General features: G+C 32.3%; 1 protein-coding gene across 1 annotated transcript in view; it reads left to right on the top strand.

The window, feature by feature from the left end:
• Positions 1-1,230: 1,230 nt before the first annotated feature.
• LOC143057438 (uncharacterized) overlaps positions 1,231-14,688 on the top strand; it is a 34,970-nt gene continuing 21,512 nt past the window's right edge. The window contains exons 1-2 of the mRNA XM_076230744.1: positions 1,231-1,296; positions 5,167-5,214. The gene's annotated coding sequence lies outside the window, so the exon portion shown is untranslated. The remainder of the gene's footprint in view (positions 1,297-5,166; positions 5,215-14,688) is intronic.

Here is a 14,688-nt window from a genome sequence, read left to right as displayed (position 1 = left end):
TAAATGAAAGAAAACCTCCTACATAGTGTGCTGTACATAGTTATCTACATACAACCAGAAAAAAATCTTTCAAAATTTACCCCAAATACTCTAATAATATATATATTAGAGGTGTTCCTATTTAAAGGAAGCTAATACAGAGAAGAAGAAGACCTGTAAAATGGCTCTTCCCGGAGAAACAACAAAAATGGTTTGGACCGATAGTAAAACCTTAAATATTTCCTTACTGAGACACTTTCAGGACTTATAATGGGTTGAAATATAATTTCAGGTATATGCATATTTGTGCCAGACACCTTACAATCTATGAAAAATATGTTATACAGTAAAACGAGTTTGGTAAACAAGTGGAAGGGGCACTTGCCAAACAAAATGCATAAAGTTAAAAAGTTGCAAATATAACAGTATGTCCAATTCAAATAAATGTTCATAAAGTCAATAATATTTCTGTTGCAGGCCATCACCCAATAAAGTTTTCATCCGTCTGTAGTTGACTTATTTCTTCTGTTGGCATAGTAAATTCCAGGTTGTACATGTTGTAAAAAGTATTAAAAATGTTATATTTGTCCAGTTGTTACAATATATATATATATCATGTATCATATAAATTAACTGTATATGATTTTTTAATACATGTTTAAGATGTCAAGAACAGATAAAACTTTGAATGTTAAGAATTTGTAAAGAAAAATCAGAACGTGAAGACAATTTTGACACAAATCATTTATTATTGACAATGTTAAGACAGAATAAATAGTTACATATTCAAATATACTGTAGTCATTTCCAAATATAAATACTTTATCTTTCAGATAAAATATTAAATTTAATACTAATTGATGGGGTAAAACTATTGTTAGGATCTTTCGTGCATGTGCGTAATACTTAATTATATTGTTGCGGGTCTGAAAGCGGTGAAAATTTGTTTTTCTACAATTTATCATGGCAATAATTGAGTTGTAAAAATTATACACAAGAGTAGTTGTGGAATTTTAAATGATTTCTTTGACAAAGTCATTGTTGTGCGTCGTTAAATTGATTTAAATCAAAGGAGTTATTCATGAGGTAATACTTATATACAAACGATTTTTCTTTCGTGAATACAACTTATTTCTATCAAATTATATCTCTTTTCAATTAGCATACACAAACTTCAAAATGTAAAGGAAAAGAATGTCAAGGTCAAGACGAAATATAATGAAATGATCATATCAATCGATTTTCGACGCCATTTTGAGCAGTGAATGCAGCAGTGGCTATATTTCGATGTTGAAGAGGATGTTAACATTTAACAAGGTATCATTTCATACTGTTTGAACATTTAATATTATACATTATAAATGAACGTTAATGCGCATTTTACCAGCAGTAATCATACACATAGATTCATATGGAATAAAAAGAGAGACGCAGTACCGTTTTTTAGAAAAATATAAAAACCCGATTTGAGTGAATTGAATGGCTTAATATGAATTTAGTTAGTTTATCTCAAATAATTACTGAATATCAAAATTTTTGGGATGAACGAAAAATTTAAATAGTAATCATCCGCTTATCAATATGCGCATATGTGATAATTAATCTATTTTAAGATCAGCATTTTTGTAAACAATAACAATGAATAAGGAAACAAAATATTTTGTACGTTAAAGTGTCATTAAATTCCAAATTCATGTCCATCGAAGTGTCTCATCTTTCCACTGCTATCTGATTCATAAGATATGTAGTCTTAGATGCATGATTTTTTTTTATAAAAAGTAAAATCACAAATTAAAAATACAGAACTTTGAGGAAAATTAAATCGGAAAGTTCCTAATCACATGGCAAAATCAAATGACAAAGCACATAAAAAACGAATGTTATTGGCTTTGAACTAGTTATTATTAACTACGAGCACTCACAGATATGTACTTTTTGAACGACCATTTAACTTTATAAGGGAGGGTATGTTTTTTTCTATAAAAATATTCTAATTCCCAATTTGATGAAGAAAAAAAACTTTTGTCAAGCAGATGACGTAAAAAGATATTCTAAATGTAAATTCCCCCTGTACAAGAGAGCGTTAAATATTGAAAAAAAAAGTCGGATTGATCGCGTTGAAAACTAAATAATTTTCTAACCTATCTCCCCCTTTTTTGAAGTGAAATGGTTGCTCCCTTAGTGTCTTTTTGTCGTCCCGTCACGTTCACTCTCTGTTTTTGTTATATGTTTTTTTGTATTTAAACCAATCTGATGAGTTAAACCGGTTTCAACTGATTTTTATAGTTGTTACACCACTGTCCAGGTTAGGGGAGAGTTTGTATCCAATTTATATGTTTAACCCTGCCACAATCTGTAAGTATGTATGTGCCTGCCTCAAGTCAGGATACCTCAGTTGTCGTTTGTACCTGTATTACCTATTTGTTATTCGTTTATTTTTGTACGTTAATTAAGACGTTACTTTTCTCGTTTGCATTGTTTTACATTTGTGAATTCGATGCCTTTTAAAGCTGACTAATAGTATGCGATATGGGCTCTCCTCATTGTTGAAGGTCGTACGGTGAAAAATAGCTGTTAATTTCTATGCCAGATGGTCTCTTGTGCAGAGTTGTCTCATTTTCAATCATATCACATCTCTTCATGGCTTATATATTATTATAGGATTGACATATGAGTTTATTCTCGACCAATAAAGCAATAAGAATAAAAGAAAAATGGTCAAATATTGATAATTTAATAAGAAATAGAGTTCAATTAAGATGTATTCTGTACTGTATAATTGACATAGTATTTTATAATTTGTAACAGTTATGGCTAAACATACATATTTATGAGTTATTATAACAAAATTATGTGTTGTACATCTTTACTCATAGACATGATAGATGATACTTGAGAATAATATATATTACAAAAGAAACCGTCGCCGTTTTTTATATTGACCCTCATATTGGCTTACTGCGGGAAAGACAAGAAATCATGTGTGTAGAAATAAGAATATGTTCCTTATATAAAAAATATCCTTTTCTACAAAGTTAACATGATATAGGTTGCAATTTTTAGATACAGATACGGAAGGGTGGGCAGACCTTATTATTACTATAGTTTTAATGAATGGGTATTTTTATAATGACCCTGTTATATGTCCAATGTCTGTAATAATGGTCGAGGAAGTCTGTAATGGCCCGAGGCCACGCCAAGGGCCATTACAGACATCCGAGGCCATTAGTACTGACCAAGGACATATAACAGGGCCATTATAAAAACACCCATTTCTTAATACATTTATTAACCAACTGGAAAAAAGTGTATGTGTTGCTGCCAACGTGATGTACTCTCTTACTCTTTTATTAATGACAGTTTAGTTTGAAAAAAAATAATTTGTACTTCACCATGATCAGCCTTTAAATATACCAAATATCCAAGATATTAAGTTGAAAGAAGTTATGTGTTGAAAAACAGGATAAACAGTGATCCCTTTATAGGGTTCTTTAATGTTTGTTGCTCGTTACTAAATTAAATAAAATACAAAAAAAAGTATAATACACTTTACAGCTTAATTTTATTAACTTAATTAAAAACTCTAACTGGGCTCAATACAGACAAGCTGGGCATTAATACAGGGCCATTACAGAAAAAACAGGGCCATTACAGAAAATACAGGGCCATTACAGAAAAACAGGGCCTTTACAGAAAAACAGGGCCATTACAGAAAAAACAGGGCCATTACAGAAAAACAGGGCCATTACAGAAAATATGTTATTCTTAATAACCAGTCATTTTTGACAATAATGTACTTAGTTGGTTAATAAAGTAAAATATATTCCATAACTAGAAATTTGTATCATACACTAAGTTAACCACCTCTAAATCACTCTTAATGTATGCATATAAAAATTAGAATTATTTGCGAATTAATTACGAAGGATTATAATAAGATCTACTGGATTGGTCCTGGACCCCATTGATTTTAATATGTGTATAAAATCTATCACTGCTTCTTTTTGTAACTTTATAGGGTTGGAAAAAAAACCGTTGACCATGCGCACGTTTTTAGATTGAAGCGCTTCCGCGCTACAAAATGTAATTTAGTCAACACTTATACACCCCAGTGATGTTATAAAAATAAGCATTTAATTCTTAAATAAAATAAACAGATAATTAAAAAGGCTATTTGATAATAAGGATGTATTATTAGGTCGAACCGTCTCCTGTTACAATTTAATGTAATTTCAAACTATATTTCAGAAGAGGAACGAAAGATACCAAAGGGACAGTCAAACTCATAAATCTAAAACAAACTGACAACGCCATAGCTTAAAATGAAAAAAAGACAAACAGACAAACAGTAGTACACATGACACAACATTGAAAACTAAAGAATGAATACCTCGAACCCCACCAAAAACTAGGGGTGATCTCAGGTGCCCCGGAAGGGTAAGAAGATCTTGCTCCACATGTGGCACCCGTCGTGTTGCTTATGTGATAACAAATCCGGTAAATAGTCTTATTCGGTAGGTCACATTCATGAAAGGGAAGGGGATTGTAGTTAAGACGTAAAGAACATATCCAATATCAGTTGTGAAACGGTTATTCCATAACAGTCAACCAACTCGAGATGGCGTCCGTAAAATTTACGATGGAATGATTTCAACTTCACCTTTTAATAGCTTCCTTGTAAGCAGCAGCCCTCTATCAAGAAAATCAGGATAGGAAATGCAAGCACGGGAATATCGTATCAATTGGGAGATATATACCCCGCATACAGGTGCTGCTGGAATGTTGCTACATGTACTCAGAAATGGAAAATTCACAATGGAAAGCTGAAATCATCTCTTTTGTCGTAAAGTTTGGTTTTCAACCGACCCTCATTGTCAATTTCTAGATGTAAGTCAAGATATGAGGCCGACTTAACTGTATATGTAGTATCCTTTATCTCCAGTTCGATGGGAAAGATGCGTTCCACATATCAACCTTCATAATTTGTTTTAGGAAATTAAGGAATGTTTCCTTTAAATTTGTATCGCAACGTCTTTTGAAACTTCACGTATATTTTTCAGATTTGAGGGAAAATAAACATAGAATAAAATGTTGCACATACATTTGTATATATAAAGAGTAATTTACATATTTATATTTTGTTTCTTTACCATCAAATGTTTATTAATCTTTATTTTGCATTTTCAGTAAACCAATTGTTGATTTGAAGAAAGGAATTTGGTACACTATATAAAGGTATCGTCATAATTAATGTGATTTGACTTTGGACGATAGAATTTCATGATTAATGCTTCTTTTATTACCCCAAAACTGAACATGGGGGATTTAAGTTGACTAGCAAGATGCAAAGGAAGCAAAATAAACAAAATTATAACATGTATTACCCAAATGAATAAAAATATTTTTTTTTTTTATTTTTTAAGAAAAAAAAGTTTTTCTGAATAGTATAAATATACGATTTTGAAAATGTGCATTGAGGTGTTATACCACCAAATCATGGTACGTCACATCCGGTTGTATACGAAAGTAGGTCTAAAAAAATATTCTCTTGAATGTGACAGTTGTAGAAAATTAACCCTACATTTCAATGCACTTAAAACATTTCTGAGTCATAAACATGTACGTTGGGTGTTTGAAAGCATGATTCTCTTTTTAGCTCACCTGGCCCAGAGGGCCAAGTGAGCTTTTCTCATCACTTGGCGTCCGTCATCCGTCGTCGTCGTCCGTCGTCGTTAACTTTTACAAAAATCTTCTCCTCTGAAACTACTGGGCCAAATTAAACCAAACTTGGCCACAATCATCATTGGGGTATCTAGTTTAAACAATGTGTGGCGTGACCTTGCCAACCAACCAAGTTGGCCGCCATGGCTAAAAATAGAACATAGGGGTAAAATGCAGTTTTTGGCTCATAACTCAAAAACCAAAGCATTTAGAGCAAACCTGACGAAATAAAATTGTTAATCAGGTTAAGATCTATCTGCCCTGAAATTTTCAGATGAATCGGACAACCCTTTGTTGGGTTGCTGCCCCTGAATTGGTAATTTTAAGGAAATTTTGCTGTTTTTGGCTATTATCTTGAATATTATGATAGATAGAGATAAACTGTAAACAGCAATAATGTTCAACAAAGTAAGATCTAAAAATAAGGCAACATAACCGAAATGATTAGTTGACCCCCTTTAGGAGTTATTGCCCTTTATAGTCAATTTTTGACCATTTTTCGTAAATCTTAGTAATCTATTACAAACATCTTCTCCTCTGTAACTACTTGGCTAAATGAATCCAAACTTGGCCACAATCATCTTTGGGTTATCTAGTTTCAAAAATTTGTGACGTGACCCGACCAACCAACCAAGATGGCCGCCATGGCTAAACATAGAATATAGGGGTGAAATGTAGATTTTGGCTTATATCTCTAAAACCAAAGCATTTAGAGCAAATCTGACATGGTGTAAAAATGTTCATCAACTGGAAATCTATCTGCCCTGAAACCTTCAAATGAATCGGACAACCAGTTGTTGGGTTGCTGCCCCGAAATAAGTAATTTGAAGGAAATTTTGCAGATTTTGGTTATTATCTTGAATATTATTATAGAAAGAGATAAACTGTAAACAGCAATTATGTTCAGCAAAGTAAGATCTACAAATAAGTCGAAATGACCAAAATTATCAGTTGACCCCTTAAGGAGTTATTGCCCTTTATAGTCAATTTTGACCAATTTTTCGTAAAATTTTGTAATCTTTTACAAAAATCTTCTCCTCTGAAACTACTGGGCCAAATTTAACCAAACTTGGCCACAATCATTATTGGGGTATTTAGTTTAAAAATGTATGGCGTGACCCGGCCAACTAACCAAGATGGCCGCCATGGCTACAAATATAACATAGAGGTGAAATGTAGATTTTGGCTTATAACTCTGAAACCAAAGCATTTAGAGCAAATCTGATGGTATAAAATTGTTTATCAGGTCAAGATCTATCTGCCCTGAAATTTTCAGATGAATCGGACAACCCTTTGTTGGGTTGCTGCCCTTGAATTGGTAATTTTAAGGAAATTTTGCTGTTTTTGGCTATTATCTTGAATATTATGATAGATAGAGATAAACTGTAAACAGCAATAATGTTCAACAAAGTAAGATCTACAAATAAGGCAACATAACCGAAATGGTCAGTTGACCCCCTTTAGGAGTTATTGCCCTTTATAGTCAATTTTTATCCATTTTTCGTAAATCTTAGTAATCTATTACAAAAATCTTCTCCTCTGTAACTACTTGGCTAAATGAATCCAAACTTGGCCACAATCATCTTTGGGTTATTTAGTTTAAAAAATGTGTGGCGTGACCCGATCAACCAACCAAGATGGCCGCCATGGCTAAAAATAGAATATAGTGGTGAAATGTAGATTTTGGCTTATATCTCTGAAACCAAAGCATTTAGAGCAATCTGACATGGTGTAAAAATATTCATCAAGTGGAAATCTATCTGCCCTGAAACCTTCAAATGAATCGGACAACCAGTTGTTGGGTTGCTGTCCCGAAATAAGTAATTTGAAGGAAATTTTGCAGATTTTGGTTATTATCTTGAATATTATTATAGAAAGAGGTAAACTGTAAACAGCAATTATGTTCAGCAAAGTAAGATCTACAAATAAGTCAACATGACCAAAATTATCAGTTGACCCCTTAAGGAGTTATTGCCCTTTATAGTCAATTTTGACCAATTTTTCGTAAAATTTTGTAATCTTTTACAAAAATCTTCTCCTCTGAAACGACTGGGCCAAATTTAACCAAACTTGGCCACAATCATTATTGGGGTATTTAGTTTAAAAAATGTATGGCGTGACCCGGCCAACTAACCAAGATGGCCATCATGGCTACAAATATAACATAGAGGTGAAATGTAGATTTTTGCTTATATCTCTGAAACCAAAGCATTTAGAGCAAATCTGACATGGTGTAAAATTGTTTATCAGGTCAAGATATATCTGCCCTGAAATTTTCAGACAAATCAGACAACCTGTTGTTGGGTTGCTGCCCCCGAATTAGTTATTTTAAGGAAATTTTGCAGATTTTGGTTATTATCTTGAATATTATTATAGATAGAGATCAACTTGAAACAGCAATAATGTTCAGCAAAATAAGATCTACAAATAAGTCAACTTCACCAAAATTGTCAATTGACCTTTTATGGAGTTATTGCCCTTTATACATTTTGTAGTCAATTGTTAAAAAATTTCATAATTTTCTGTAAATTTTTAGGAAATATTTTCCACTGTAATTACTAAGCCAAGTTCATTATAGATAGAGATAATTGTAGCAACAAGAATGTTCAGTAAAGAAAGATCTACAAAAACAGCACCATCACCAAAACACCATTTTGTCATGAATTTATCTGTGTCCATTGTTAATATGCACATAGACCAAGGTGAGCGACACAGGCTCTTGAGAGCCTCTAGTTTTTTTGATGGTCTTATACAATATTTTAGAAAGTTCAGGTTACATAGTTTCCAAAGTAGGTAACCAGTAAATAACAGTGTAAAATTGGATTGTTTAATTCCGGTGATGGTTACTTTTTTATATGCAATTAAATGTATCGTGACATTTTCACTGTAGCACTGTAAAGGATTAAACTTTATTCATGCAAAGTATTTCTTTGGTTGAAATAAAGGTAAATACTGTACAATTTTTAAACAAATGCCAATTTAACAAAGACTAATAGGGGGAAATCAATGGTGGTATTACACCTTGATAATGTCTTAAAATGAGGAAAAGTTTTCTTGGATTACTCATTAGTTTCCGTACCTTCTATTTGGAGTCAAAATAGTTCGTTTGAATTATGATTTAAAAGAGCTATATAAGCTTAGAAATGGAAAAATATTAAATACTAAACTTGTTCAAAGGGTATCTACACGTCTCAATCTTCAAAATCGGTTATCTAAAAATACCACCATTGCTATCATTTTTAACAATGAAAAACGTAGTTATCTTTCTATCGATAAGTGTCATGCCAAAAAATTACTTACATGTCCCCGTCTTTCCACCAACAATACGGCAAGGTCCACGTTTAATAGTCGCACATTTTCTTTGAGTTTTGAAACTGATGTAACTTGAAAAACAAACAGCATTATTTATTTAATCACATGAAACAAACCGGGATGTGGTATTCAGTACGCGGGAGAAACTGGACGATATTTATCTAAACGCACTCAAGAACATCTGTATAGTTTTAAAAGACCCAATAAATTCAAAAGTATCATTTACCAACACCTTAAGAAGCACAACCATCCTTTTAAGTATTTAGCAGTTCAACCTTTAGAAGTAGTAAATAAGCAGCCTGGTGAATCTCATTCAAAGTTTGTACGATCACGGAAAATAATTGAATTAATTTGGATTAAAAAATTACAGACAGTCTACCCTCTCGGTCTAAATGATAATATCATGGGACTTGGTAATATATCTAGAACCGATTCCGTTAAAATTTTGGATATAGTTTCTTAAACTGTTCGGAAAAACCGTTCTCACGGTCGTAGAACAAATCGCAATAAAAGAAAATTTCGGACCAATCATACCAATATTTGGGACCTAATTTCTATTTCAAAAACAACGGCAGAAATTATCTGTTAACAAAACTCTGTTCATTACCGATTAATAAGTTAAATAAAATTTTGGAGGATTGCAACACAATTTCATATAGCAGTCCTAAGTATGAAATTGTTCAAATTGTTATGGCATATTGTTATTCTAAACTATTTCCCAAAATTGATCGCTCTGAAGATCATAAAAACATTTTATTAAAATAAAGCATGTCAATAAAGGTTTTGATTTTGTAAATATTTCCGGTATATTTAACGACCATTCTGTAAAAGAACAAATTCCTGGATATTTTGACAATACTGAGCTACCTCTTATTTGTTATATTTACAAGAAATCTACCCGGAAATTTGTGTTTAATTATAGTCAATTGTGTAAAGATGTTAATATCAGTGAAAATACACCTACTTCATGTAATTGTAGTACATCCGAACATATTTATGGAAACATTTCCCATGTTATAACAGGAGATCTTAACATCGTTCAAGACCGAAAGTTAAAATCATGCCTCAGTAAAGGACATAAATATCGTCCCCCGTCAATTATTAATTGGAATAAGTGTCGTAATATCACCAACGACTCACTCCATACTTACTGTATAAAATAGATAAAACGGGAAAAAGCTGACAACAAATCTTTGGACTCTTTTTTTAATTCAGTAATGAAGATAGTTGATATACGTATTCAACATTTTAAAGAACATTTTACTATTAACAATAACCACAATAAACCTATTTCTCGTATCAAACATAAACTTTAAGAACTAGCCAAGAAATGTATCCCGGCCGATAAAGCTGCTAATAAAATTATTATTGTTTGACGTAAATTGTACATTGAGGTTCTGAAAAAAGAAATCACCAATTCACCAACATTCCAACTGACTCCATTTTCAGAAAACGACATCTGTAACAAACATAAACTTTTAGCTACCGCTTTACAAGCAGAGCCAAATACAATGAAAGTCCCAACTATGTATTGGTTCCGAAGCTACACAAAACACCTTACAAATATAGATTTATTTCGTCTTCAAGCCATTGTTCCACTACTAAATTGTCTATTCTTCTTACCAGCACACTTGGTACAATTAAAAACCTGATAATAAATTGTTCAAATAAGGCCTTCGAAAATAGTGGAATTAATTACTTTTGGAGTCTCAAGAACTCGTTGGAAGTACTTGATAAATTGCATGCTTATATTGGTGATTTTGAATCTTTTCAAAGTTTTGATTTTTCTACCCTGTATAATACCACATTGCCTCACATTCTCATTAAGAAAAAATTCACACACCTAATTAAATGGACATTTAAAAAGTCAGAATGTGAATATATATATGTTTAAACTCTTTTAAGTCATTTTTTAGTAGCAATAATTAAAAAACTATGCTTTGATACTATATATGCCCTTGAATTTTTACTAGATAACATTTTTGTTCGCTTTGGAGATTCCGTATAACGTGAGATTATCGGAATTCCAATGGGGACTAACTGTGCACCACTTATTGCGGACCTGTTTTTGTATTGCTATGAGTTACAATTTATGACAAAAATAAGAAAAATAAGGAAAGACCCATCGAAACAACATCTGATAAACAAATTTAATACTACTTTTAGATATTTGGATGCTATTTTGGCTCTCAAAAATGACGACTTCAGTATGTATATTAAAGAAATTTATCCTGTTGAACTTATTTTAAATAAAGCTAATACTAACAATGACCCCTGCCCTTTCCTCGATCTTGATATCTATATCCCTAACGGAAAGCTGAATACTAAAATTTATGAAAAAAAGAGAGGATTTTTCATTTCCTATCGTTAATTATCCATTTTTAGATGGTGACGTTCCTTAGTCACCATCTTACGGTGTTTATATATCTCAACTTGTACGATTCGCTCGTGTATGTAACAATGTTTTAGATTTTAACGAGAGAAATGTATGTATTACTGAAAAGTTATTACACCAGGCTTTTCGATATCACAAACTAGTCAAAACATTTACTAAATTTTATCATCGGTATAAGGACATCATTCGTAAAGATAGCTCAACATGCAGACTTCTTATACGTTTAGGTATTTCACATCCAATTTGTTATGGAAATACTCTTTATAAAGCACAAAGGTGTCAATATTCACCTCAAAAACTAACAAAACCTTTGAATAGACTTATTAAGAAGGGATATAGTTACGATACTGTTGTCAGGTCATTAAAGATTGCATATTTTGGCGTTAATATTTATTCACTTATAGGGTCTTTCCATCGGAACTAAACACATTTATTCAAAAACCAGTTGTTGGCATGACACGGGTTATGTTCTTCTAATATATGTTATGAAAAAATCAAAAATCAAAAATAATACAAGACTAACAAAGGCCAGAGGCCAATGTCTATACATTGTTCCTTTTTAGTATTTTTGATTCGTATCAAGTAGATTTTTTAGGATAAGGACATTCGTGGGACTCAATGTATGTATATAGAATCGTAAGTTTTATCATTTGCATAAGTAGGATGATGGATGATGCAGGTTTACTTTGGGGCAGCGTTTTCAGCTCCATAAGAGCTTTATACGTCATGGCGGTATCTGATCCCAAAAGTTGAAATGTTACACTATTATTAACAAATTTATAGTCAAGGGGATATAACTCTAAAATGATTGACTTTTCAAAAAATTCAATTTCAATAATTGATGAGATTTGTCTTTTCATTTATTAAATAATATGCTCATTGGTTCAGACTTTAATGATAGTATAGTATATTTAAATTCATAATTGGTACTTATAATTGTAGTGTATGCAAATTTTATACATGTATAAACTGTCACATCTGTGGCCTGCATCATCATACTATGTGTTAGTTGTTATTTTGACTTTAGCGGACCATAAATACACTTATGTGCAGCATAGGTGACTTTATGGTACAATGAAAGACTAAATTTTAATTGTATTCAGTCTTGTGTTATCATGTTTTGTAAATTTTAGAAATATGTAGAAAATAGTTACAGATGGTACATATGTGATTATCTAACTTGGGGTTCGTGTTGTTTATTCTTTAGTTTTCTATGTTGTGTCATGTGTACTATTGTTTTTCTGTTTGTCTTTTTCATTTTTAGCCATGGCGTTGTCAGTTTGTTTTAGATTTATGAGTTTGACTGTCCCTTTGGTATCTTTCGTCCCTCTTTTGAATCTCATTGGAATTTTGCAATTGATAAATTGATAAATGTTTTAATATCCAATCTCTTTTCCAAATAGCTGCCAAAGGAAGAACACACAGAAATTTGGTGACATTCAATGTTCTTCTCATATATGTTATGATGGTATGATACTAAACCCCTAACGGAAAGGATTGTGCCTGATGTTCATATGATAACATCATAATCTTTTAGTCAGTTTAATTGAAGTCTGGAGCTGGCATGTCAGTTAACTGCTAGTAGTCTGTTGTTATTTATGTATTATTGTCATTTTGTTTATTTTCTTTGGTTACATCTTCTGACATCAGACTCGGACTTCTTTTGAACTGAATTTTAATGTGCGTATTGTTATGCGTTTACTTTTCTACATTGCCTTGAGGTATAGGGGGAGGGTTGAGATCTCACAAACATGTTTAACCCCGCCGCATTTTTTGCGCCTGTCCCAAGTCAGGAGCCTCTGGCCTTTGTTTGTCTTGTATTATTTTAATTTTAGTTTCTTGTGTACAATTTGGAAATTAGTATGGCGATTATTATCATTGAACTAGTATATATTTGTTTAAGGGCCAGTTGAAGGACGCCTCCGGGTGCGGGAATTTCTCGCTACATTGAAGACTTGTTGGTGACCTTCTGCTGTTGTTTTTTTCTATGGTCGGGTTGTTGTCTCTTTGACACATTCCCCATTTCCATTCTCAATTTTATATATGTTTTCTTAGTTAATTGCTGATTTGACAAACAAAAGAAGAAAGGAAATTGGGTATGTGTCAAAGAGAAAACTACCCGACCATATAACAGACAACAACAGAAGGTCACCAACAGTTCTTCAATGCAGCGAAAAATTTCTGCACCCGAAGTTGTCCTTCAGCTGGCCCCTAAACAAATTTATATACTAGTTCAGTGACAATGGACGTCATACTTAACTCCAAATTATACACAAGAAACTAAAATCAAAAATAATACAAGACTAACAAAGGCCAGAGGCTCCTGACTTGGGACAGGCGCAAAAATGCGACGGGGTTAAGCATGTTTATGAGATCTCAACCCTCACCCTATACCGCTAGCCAATGTAGAAAAGTAAATGCATAAGAAAGCCAGTATATGCAATCTTTAATCACCTTACGACAGTATCGTTAGTATATTCGTTCTTAGTAAGTCTATGTAAAGGTTAACATTTTTGTGCTCTATAAAGAATATTATTTATAAATCAACTGTTATCAAAATTTTGAATTTTTTGAAATACTAAGGCTTTTCTACCTCAGGCATATATTACATTGTACCTTAGCTGTATTTGGCAAAACATTTAGGAATTTTGGTCGTCAATGCTCTTCAACTTCGTACTTTGTTTGACCTTTTAAACTTTTTTGGATTCGAGCGTCACTGATGCCAATTTATCTAAAAGTATAATCAAATTTTTGTATCAGATCTTGTTTCGATGGGTCTTTGTCAATTTTAGTCATAAATTGTAACTCTTAGCAATATAAACACAATAAAAACGGACCCACAATAAGTGGTGCACAGTTAGTCCCCATTGGAATTTTGATAACCTGACGATATACGGAATCTCAAGAGCGAAAAAAAAAATGTTATCTAGTAAAAACTCAAAGGCATATACAGTATCAAAACATGTCAAATTGACATAGATCTTTTGTGTATTGCTACTAAAAATGACCTAAAGGAGTTTGAACATATGTATACGCATTTAATGAGAATGTGGGGCAATGTGGTATATAGGATAGAAAAATCAAAATTTTGAATTGATTCAAAATCACCAATATGAGCAGGCAATTTATCAAGTACTTCCAACGAGTTTTCAATTTTTCGACACTCCAAAAGTAGTTAATTCCACTATTTTCGAATGCCTTATTTGAACAATTTAATACCAGATTTTTGATTGTACCAAGTGTACTCGTAAGAAGAATAGACAATTTAATAGTGGAATAAT

The sequence above is a fragment of the Mytilus galloprovincialis genome, chromosome 13 (genome assembly GCF_965363235.1).
Source record: "Mytilus galloprovincialis chromosome 13, xbMytGall1.hap1.1, whole genome shotgun sequence".
NCBI lineage: Eukaryota > Metazoa > Mollusca > Bivalvia > Mytilida > Mytilidae > Mytilus > Mytilus galloprovincialis.
This window is presented reverse-complemented; position numbering and strand designations above follow the sequence as displayed.